Raw genomic sequence first — 9,704 nt, 5'->3', positions numbered from 1 at the left:
CCAGAAATAAATGAAAGATATCCACTATAGCATCATTACTACCACCACCTCTTCTCCTTTCTCTCTTCTCCTCCATTTATCATTGTGTGTATTTGTCTGTGTGTGTGTGTGTGTGTGTGTGTGAGAGAGAGAGAGAGAGAGAGAGAGAGAGAGAGAGAATGAAAGAGAGAGATAGAGAGACAGACAGAAATAGAGACAAAGAGAGTTAGTTACTGTCATTGAACTCAGCTCACACATGCTAGGAAAGTGCTCTATCATCGAGCTACATCTGTGGCTCTTTTCATTTTTTATTTTTTATTTTTTTATCTTGAGATGGGGTCTCACTAAATTGCTCAAGCTGACCTCTAACTTGAGCTCCTCCTGCCTCATCCTCCTGATTCACTGAGATTATAGTCCTTCACTACCATACTAACAATCATCACTGGTGTTCAATATTTTAACAACTGTATTAACCAATGCATTAAGGCAAAGCAAATAATGGGCATAATAGATTTGAAAGAATAAAAAATATATATTTGTTTGCAGACATTATGATTATTTTTATTCAAAGTCCTAAATAATCTGTAAAACAAAAGGCTACTAAATCTAGTAAGTTACTGTACCAAGGATTCAAATTACAAGATAAATCCAAAAACTCAACTATATTTCTATGTACAAGCAACAAATATTTTAAAATAGGTTTTAAAAATATATATTTGAAAATAAGTTTTTTTAAAAAAATGTATATTTTCAATAGCACACTATAAAATATCAAGAAATAAACATAATAAAAGTACAAAAGACAATCCACATTTAACATGACAAAACATTGCTGATAGGAACTGAACCAGAGTCAACAGATGGAGAGTTCTCATGCTAATGGATGAAAATATAATATTGTTAATAAATTAGCTCTTACAGACTGATCTATGATTTCATTGTGATACCAACTGAAATTCCATAACTCTTTCTTTTCTGGATTTAATGAATGCTAAGATGCTTATAGAAATATAAAAAAAACTGAAATAGCCAAAATAATTTTGTGAAAAAAAAGAACAAAATTGGATGATTTACATGATTAAAAACTAATTACAAAACCATAGTAATAAAGACAGTAATAAAGACTTTAGTACTACTAAAGTCAAACAAATTAATCAATCTGAATAGTTCAGAATTAAGTCACGAGATTTTTCAAAAACTGTCAGTAAAATTCATTTGGTATTGGAGAAGGTTTTCATCAAATTATTCTGTATTAACTAAATTACTAATGGGAAATAACAAAACTTGACAACCCTACAAGCCATATACAGAAGTTAAGTCAAGTGCTCACTTCAGTAGCACATACACTAAAATTGGAATGATACAAATATTAGCATGGCCCCTGCACAAGGATGACATGTAAATTTGTGAAACATTCCATATTTTAAAAAAGAAAAGAAAAACATTAAGTCAAAAAAATTTCTAATAAGCATAAAAACTACAATTATATAGCTTCTAAAAGAATACATCAAATAACTTACAGAAAATAGCTCTCTGGAGCTAGGTACAGTTTACATAGAAGGGAAAAGTCACTAACCATTAAACTGGTTTTTATGACAGTCAAAACTTCAGCTTATCAAAACACACCAGTGATAAAATGAACAATGCAGAAAATAATTGAACTTTGTGTAAGAAAAAGAAACAGAGAAGCAAAGGACTAATATTCAGAATACAAAAGAAACTTCTACCATCAACATTTCCAAAATATTCAAGTCAACACCTCACAAAATATGTAATAACTAAAGATTCACTAAATTTAGTCACTGAAGAAAAGTAAATTAAAATCACAATGAAATGTCAACACACACCCACTAGAATGGCAACTTTTGAAAATGTTAAAACCAAACATTAAAGAAGATATAGATCAAATGGACCTGTCATACATTACTAGTAGAAATGCAAATTAATACAAGTAATTTGGAAGACTATTCAATATTCTCTTATGAATTTAAATGTTGATGTTACTTTATGATTTAGCAATTTCAGATATGGGTGTCTACACAAAAGAAATGTATTTCCAGTAATATTTGTAAGAGTTTGTAAATGGCTTTTCTGTTAATAAGAGCAAAACTTAGTCTTTTGTTTTTTAAATTACTCAGTCTATAGCATTCTGTAATACAATATGGAATAAGACAAACAAGAATATTCTAACAGAATATTAACTGGTATTTTTATGTAATAAATTATTACTTAGCAATAAAAAGCTGACATATTCAAAATGAATAAATATCAAAGATTTTGATCAAAAGAAGGAAGACAAGTGCATACTCTATGACTGTATTTAAATGAAGATTATAAACTTACAAAATTAATATATGGCAATAGAAATCCAAGTATTAGTTATTTCTTGGGAGCAGGGCTTGACTGAAAAAGAATAAGAAAGCCACACAGAGTGGTGCACACCTGAAATTCTAGCTACTTGGGAGGCTGCTACAGGAAGATCAGTTCACACGTTTGAGGTCCTCAGCAACTTAGAGAGACACTGTCTCAAAATGAAAAATAAAGAGGAATGGGGATGTAGCTTGTGGTAAAGCATCCCTAGTTTTAATCCCTAGTACCCAAACTAAATAAATGTAAGAGTATGAGAGAATTTTGTAGGGTAAGGACTACATCCTATATACTGAAAGGAGTATGGATTTTATGCAGTGTACATGTACCCAACCTCATTGAAGTGGACACTGATAATTTGTATGTTTTACTAGAAATAATTATATCTCCACTTAGTAAAACTATATTGAGATATAGTCCCTCTACTATCAGTTTTACAAATATTCACATTTGACAACATATTATGATATGACTATAGGAAAAAAAGGCAAATTTACATGATTTGATGAGATGTAAAATGACATAACAGCTAGAGGACATGGCCAATTTGAACCATCTGGTAAAATTAAAATATATTTGCTATTTGATTCAGCAATTTTTTCTGAGATTCTATACCAAAGACACAAAGAAAAATATATGAAAATATTTGTATTCAAGATGATGTATTGCAGCATTATTTGTAGTAGCAAAAGAAAAAAAATACTAAAATATCCACCAACAGGGGACTGGTTGAATAAATCAGGCTAGGCAAGCAGTAGACCTCTCTGTAGTTGTAAAACATGAAAGAAATCTATATATGTTGTTATGGAAATACTGTCAAATGCACAAAAGTAATTTAGAAAAAAAGCTCATATGGAATTTCATCATTCATCTATTAAGAGGAAAGAATGGATGGCTATAGGTAGATAAATGAATATAAACAGAAGAGGTAGTTTACATGAAAGAACAATAAAATGTTATGGTTTAGATGAGGTGTCACCCATCAAAAGCTCATGTGTGAGACAATGCAAGAAAGTTTGCTGATTACATGATTAGTCTTGACCTAATCAGTGCATTAATTCCCTGAAAGGGATTAACTGGGTGGTTAACTGTCAACAGGTAGGGTGTGGCTAGAAGAAGTGGGTCACTGGGAACATGCCTTTGGTGTATATAGTTTGTCTTTGTTGAGCACAGATCCCTCTCCATTTCCTATTGCCCACGTCCTGAGCTGCTTTCCTCTGCCACACCCTTCCACCATGATGTTCTGCCTGACCTTAGGCCCAGAGCAATGGAGTTGGCGGTCTGTGGACTGAAACCTCTGATACCATGAGCCCCAGATAAACTTCCTTCTCTAAAATTGTTCTTGTCAGATCCTTTGGTCACCACAACAAAAAAGCTGACCAAGACAATACTGGACAATTTTTTAAATGGTTATCAATAAAGGAAGTAAGGGAATAGAGTTGAAGGAAAGGGTACAAAGTAACATTTTTCTGACTATATCTAGGTCTATAGAATTTTATTTTGAAACAGATTAAAGAATCTATATAATCATAAAAGAAAATTAAACCGATTTTTTAAAAATTCCTAAAGAACAATAGTAAAATAAATGAGTCTATCTGCAGCCAGTTGGGGATGTAATCACATAGTGATAATATCAAATGGCATTAAAACAGTAATTTAACTAAATGCCCTTAGAGAGATAAAGCCTTAGGACAAAAAGCACTGCAAATATACATGCATAAACAGCATCCAAAAAAATCGTACTGTTATTACTATGGAATAGTTATTTAGTGTATTGTAGAATAAAGTAAATGGGTGATTGTACTTTTTAGCAAGAGAGAAAAGAAACACAGTAAGATTAATGAGTTTAAGTTAAAACCCTACAATACTATATTTGAATCTACAAAATCAGAAGAACTCATAATAAACTACCTCTCAAAAATAAACTTGGGCATTTCGTGATTTTGTTTATTGAAAAGATCCAGAAATAAGAATCTACCCAGTAACAGTGAATATCCTTAGTAACTGTATTCCAGTGTCTAAATAACGAGTCCACTAAAGAGGCCTGGCTCCTAGCAAACGGAGCTGGCTGATCCCAGGTCTGCAGCATGAAATGTGAAAAATGATCCTGTGAAATCCTGTTATAACACAGCACAAAGAAGCTGTCTTGGATCTAGTTTAAAAAAAAAAAAAAGAACTCAGTCAAGTTGATGACTACTACTACTGGCCAAGAAGAGGCTATTATTATGCTTCTTTCTATCCATAAGTTATAAAAAATAATAAATACTCCTTGGTCACTATTGGATAGTGCTAGTGAACTTAAAAAGTTAAAAAATAAGTGCTGATAAGTAATTTTAAATGGAATATAAGTGAAAAGAATCAAAACTTTACCTTTCTTTGCTATATAAATGAATCCTAAAGTTTACCAACTTATTCATGAAGGAACATTTCTTTTTATAGAAATATTCCAGCTAATAACTGGAGAATCATAGAAATATAAAATTATCATTTTGCAACCCCTAAGTAACTAATGTGGACAAGAATTGTCATTAGCTGCAACATCACTAAAAATCATTAAAAAAATTAAAAGAGCAATATATATTATGTACCTTCTACTAGAAGCACAAGTCACCAGTGAAGTGTTCTTTTTTAAAAAAAAAAAAAAAGTTCTTGAATCATGATTAGATTCAACTTCTAACAAATAATAGGCAATTGTGGAAATGGAGGAACATATTGGACACTGAAGAGGCAAAATCATAAAATACAAACCATGGTAACTCTAAGTCAAATGATGAAATTACTTACAGAAATAATGAATATGAAGAGGTACTCTATATAAATAGTAGCCAAATTAAACAATTGCAATATATATAGACCTTATTTGGATCCTGGTTTAAACAATACATTTGAAAAATACAATTATAAGAAAAATCAGAGAAATAATCATTTGCATTTGATGAGACTAAAGAATTATGATATTGGAGTTATGTTCAAATACCATCATTTTAGAAATATAAACTAAAATTCTTAGGTATGAGCTTATATTTCCTTCAAATTGAGTTGAGCAGGATGTTGTAAATAGAGAACGCTCAGTATTTGTCCTTTAAAAAGTCAACCCAAAAGGACAGAAATTTTCAGGGAAGAGGTAGGCATTCCAAAAATTGGTGACCATACATACAAAGGCTGCAGATCTAACACACTATGATGTAGAAAGGACTAAGACACATCTAACCATGGCTAGATGAAGGAGACACAGAAGGAGGAACAGAAGATGACTTCAATATGCCCAAGAGTGGCTTTTATTCTGTGAGAAAGCACTACTACCCAAAGGGGAAAAAAAAAATACAGGCCATATGTATAACCTACAATTTTCTGCTAGTCACATTAAATAGTGAAATTAATACATTGTGTTTAATTCAATAAATCTAAAATATTATAAAACAAGTTATCAGTATAAAATTGGTAATGATATTTTGTTGTTTTCTGTACTAAATTTTCACTATTCAATGCATATTTTATATTTAGAGCACATTTCAAGTCATACTCCTTCAATTGCTCAATGGCCACATAAAGTCTTTGACTATCATTGCATAGTACAGCTACTATAGAACCTTATGATTTGAAAATTTTGAGAAACTACCTGCTTTTCATTCTCCAAGTCACCAAATCAGTTCCTCATGAGTTCAACTTCCATTCTTCAATGTAGATATTTTGTAAATTTAGACCATATGTCCAACTGTCTACTGTGTCTAATATTTAATATTTACCCCAAATTAAGTGTTCCAGACTAAGTTCATTATCTGTCTCCTTCACCTCCTTATCTCCCTAGAGTTTGTCTCACTCCATCTCCCTCTATTCGGTCCCTCCTCATTTAATCAGTTGAAAGATTCTGTTAGTTATTTCCAAATGTCTCATTCTTCAACTTATTTAGTCAAAATGTTCCTCAAATCATGATCAACACTACTATGAATGCTTCCTTATTTTATCCTTTCTGCCACCATTTGGTCCCCACCCAATATGTCTTCCTTTATCTCATAGGAACGTCTTCATGGATTTTTTGGGGGGTGGGGGTCAGTACCTGGGATTGAACTCAGGTGTACTCAACCACTGAGCCACATCCCCAGCCCTACTTTGTATGTTATATAGAGACAGCGTCTCACCGAGTTGCTTAGTGCCTCTCTCTTGCTGAGGCTGGCTTTGAACTCATTCCTCCTGCCTCAGCCTTCTGAGCTGCTGGGATTACAGGCATGCACCACCACATCTGGCCTTCATGGAGTTTTTTTAACTAATAAAATATATAACAAAACTCCACTTTTTCTCCTTAAACATTTCCTTCTGGTTCACAGTGTAAAATTAAAAGGCAAATATGGTCTCAAGAAGTTTTCAATGTTCTTAAGTGACAAAATTGCTTCTTTATATAAGTGAATTTTACCAAATTTGTTTATAAGAGAAAAAAACCAACTAATTTGCTCTAGAATACAAACTAAAGCATAATTCTAATAGAAAAAAATATAGTGAAAAGTTAATATCACTGTTAGTAAAAGCTGGAATTTAAGCATAAACTCTCCAACTTCTTACAATTAAGCTACCTATTCCCCTTCACAAGAGAGGGTTTTAAGCAATAACTCCCTCTATCCTTCATTATTATTCCCCAAAAATTGGTTGATTAGAATCGTGTTACTTAATATATCAGCAAATAAAGAACACACATCTGCCCCAGAGACAGGAGAGGCTCCTGATGGTGAATGCAAACGTTAGGTAAACAGACTAGAATGGGTGGCTCTGAGTGAATTACTGACACAAGGGAGAGGAAGGACAGGATTTATACCTGGTATGCACAGCTGGAAGTTGAGTAGACACAAGGACTAATATATAACAGAAACTGTCTGCCGTATTCTGTTTCATTGAGACTGCCAACAGAGATACATTATTTGACACTGCTACGCAGAGCCAAATCATTCATCAAGCTGTTTAAAGCTCAGCACACCACCTGTCCATGCACCAGATTCTGATAAAAAAAATATATAAAATAAAATGAAAGTTTCCTCAGCCCTATGACAAAAGTAAAGATACTTCCTTTAGAAAGCACAAAAGTTATGATATCCTCTGCCGACAAATGATGCCACAATACCTGAAAGAACAGATGAAGAAGACGAAAAAGAAAATTAAATGTCACACGGCTGGTCTGGGTGGTGGCAAAAGACAATGGAAATAGGGTCATATAATGCATGGCAAAGTAAGAATTTAAGCATACGTTCTGGAAGCCTTGATTTTTAAAATACATTTTAAGACCTGTGATTGCAGTATAACATTTAAACCCTCATTAGCCTCAAAATTCTTATTCTAAATAAGTATTGGACACAATAGAAGCAGGCAAAGTAGAACAAGTTCATCTTCAAGTTATCTCACCAATGTCTATCTGAAACCCTTTGGCAGCATCAGCAGTAGTATCCTTAAACACTTTGATTCTTTTGAACTTAGCCATTATGGAAGTCTGGGGAAAGGGTTATTTTTAATTCTAGTGACAGACTCCTCCTTCCAGCTGAACTCAGGGAAAAAATAAATAAACGGTTTTGTGAAAGTCTGTCAAATAAGATTTGGGGAAAAAAAGAAAATCAGGGCTAATTTGGTTCACTCAGCATCATTTTTTTCTTTTTTCGGAGTATATCAACAAATATCTTTATACAGAAGTCACTGAGAGCCCTTGAGTTCCTATGATAGTTGACAACCAGTTGGGAGAAGGCACTGGAATCCTTGAATGAACTTTGGGTGAGGGCTGTGTTACCTACAGTCATGGAGGTCTGATAGTAAAATTCTATTGAAATAGGAGTAATAAATGACAGTTTTGGAAAACAAAAATATTAGAGAAGACAGTACTTTAAATTATCAATTGTACCATTTGAAAGATTACACAAAATAATATAAGAAGTCAACTAGAAGTGGAACTAAATTGTAACACAAATACACCTCCCAAGCCAGGTTCAGTAAATATTTCCATAGCATGTGAAAGACTAAGTTTTTTGTGACCCTGCTATCAATTTAGCTAATTTTCCCCTGAATATTGATAAATGCTTTGCCTTTGTGTTTAAATTAAAAAAAAATAAAAAGATGGACAATGATTTGTTTGGAAACACATTTGGCTCTTACACATAGTTTTATGGTAATGAAAAAAAATGCACTTGCAGCTAGATTTTAGCTGGAAGTCCTAAACAGAGTCTTTCCAAATCAGAATAAAGGGTCTCCATCGCCGTGAAAAATTTCTCTCTCAGGCATTATAGACTGAAGGTTTATGCACAATCCCCAACACACAATATTCATATATTAAAACTTAATCCCCAGTATGACAGTATTTACACTGGGGGCTTTTGGGAATTAAGTCACAGACAAAGCTCTTATGAATGAGGCAGTGCCCTCCTTTGCCCCTACCATGGTGAGGAAGGAGTGAGAAGGTGCCATCTGTAAACCAAAAAGCAGGCCCTCACCTCACCAAATCTATATCAGCACTTTGAGCTTTGACTACACTCTTGTATAACTATGGGAAATAAATTTCTGCTGTTTATAACCTACCCACTCTGTGGTACTTTGTAATAGTGGCCTGAACATACTCAGGCACCAAACATCTTCCACAAAAAGGTTCAGTATGCAGGAAGACATTATTATCGGTTGTCTTCCTGGGAAAAGACATCAAACTACAAAATGGATTTTGATAAATGGGTGTTTTCAGCAAAATATAACCACACTTTTTGCTGTAATGATTGGAAAAGCAGCAGTTTCCACTCTAGTGTTCAGAGAGAGAGAGAGAGAGAGAGAGTGGCTTCAAGTCTTTTAAAATTTGTTAAAGTGTTGGATCTACAAGCTGAGATAATACAAGCTCCCTTCAGCATGGTGGGAGAGTCATAAACACATTAAATGGTGATTACCTCTCAGACACTTCCATCTGTGAGTTGATATCTGCTTCTTCAGAAACTATTCTTGAACACTTAATACTGAATATTATAGCCAACAAAACACGAAGTTCTTTGCTTCAACCGGAATGACAACTCATATAAACTTGAGATGAGAATTATGATTGAACAGCATGTCCACAGTTTTCTCAGAACCAGAATGAATACATAGCAACAGTTTCAATGTTGCAGCTCTTCTGTTATTTCTCAGTAATCATAATGGATTTCTAGTTTCAGTCATCAAATTTAAAAGAAAGAAACAATTCTTTATATACCTCTCAAAGTAATTTAGACCCAGGTTCAATAAATACAAATTGGAATAAAAGCCATAAATGTTAGTGTTCGTACGTAGGATGAACTGGGATAATGCACTTCATAGTAGACGCTTAAAAGCAGCTCAAATGATTCATGCTGACACAACTTTATTGATTTGTC

General features: G+C 33.3%; 1 non-coding gene across 1 annotated transcript; it reads left to right on the top strand.

Annotated features, from left to right (window-relative positions):
- Positions 1-1,301: 1,301 nt before the first annotated feature.
- Positions 1,302-1,405, top strand: LOC124094706 (U6 spliceosomal RNA). Its single transcript, XR_006852301.1, has one exon. It is a non-coding gene; the product is annotated as a U6 spliceosomal RNA (small nuclear RNA).
- Positions 1,406-9,704: the final 8,299 nt, after the last annotated feature.

Source organism: Marmota monax, unplaced genomic scaffold (assembly GCF_021218885.2).
Source record: "Marmota monax isolate L192 unplaced genomic scaffold, Marmota_monax_Labrador192_F-V1.1 WCK01_AAM20220418_F8-fsc00007, whole genome shotgun sequence".
Taxonomy (NCBI): Eukaryota; Metazoa; Chordata; class Mammalia; order Rodentia; family Sciuridae; genus Marmota; species Marmota monax.
This window is presented reverse-complemented; position numbering and strand designations above follow the sequence as displayed.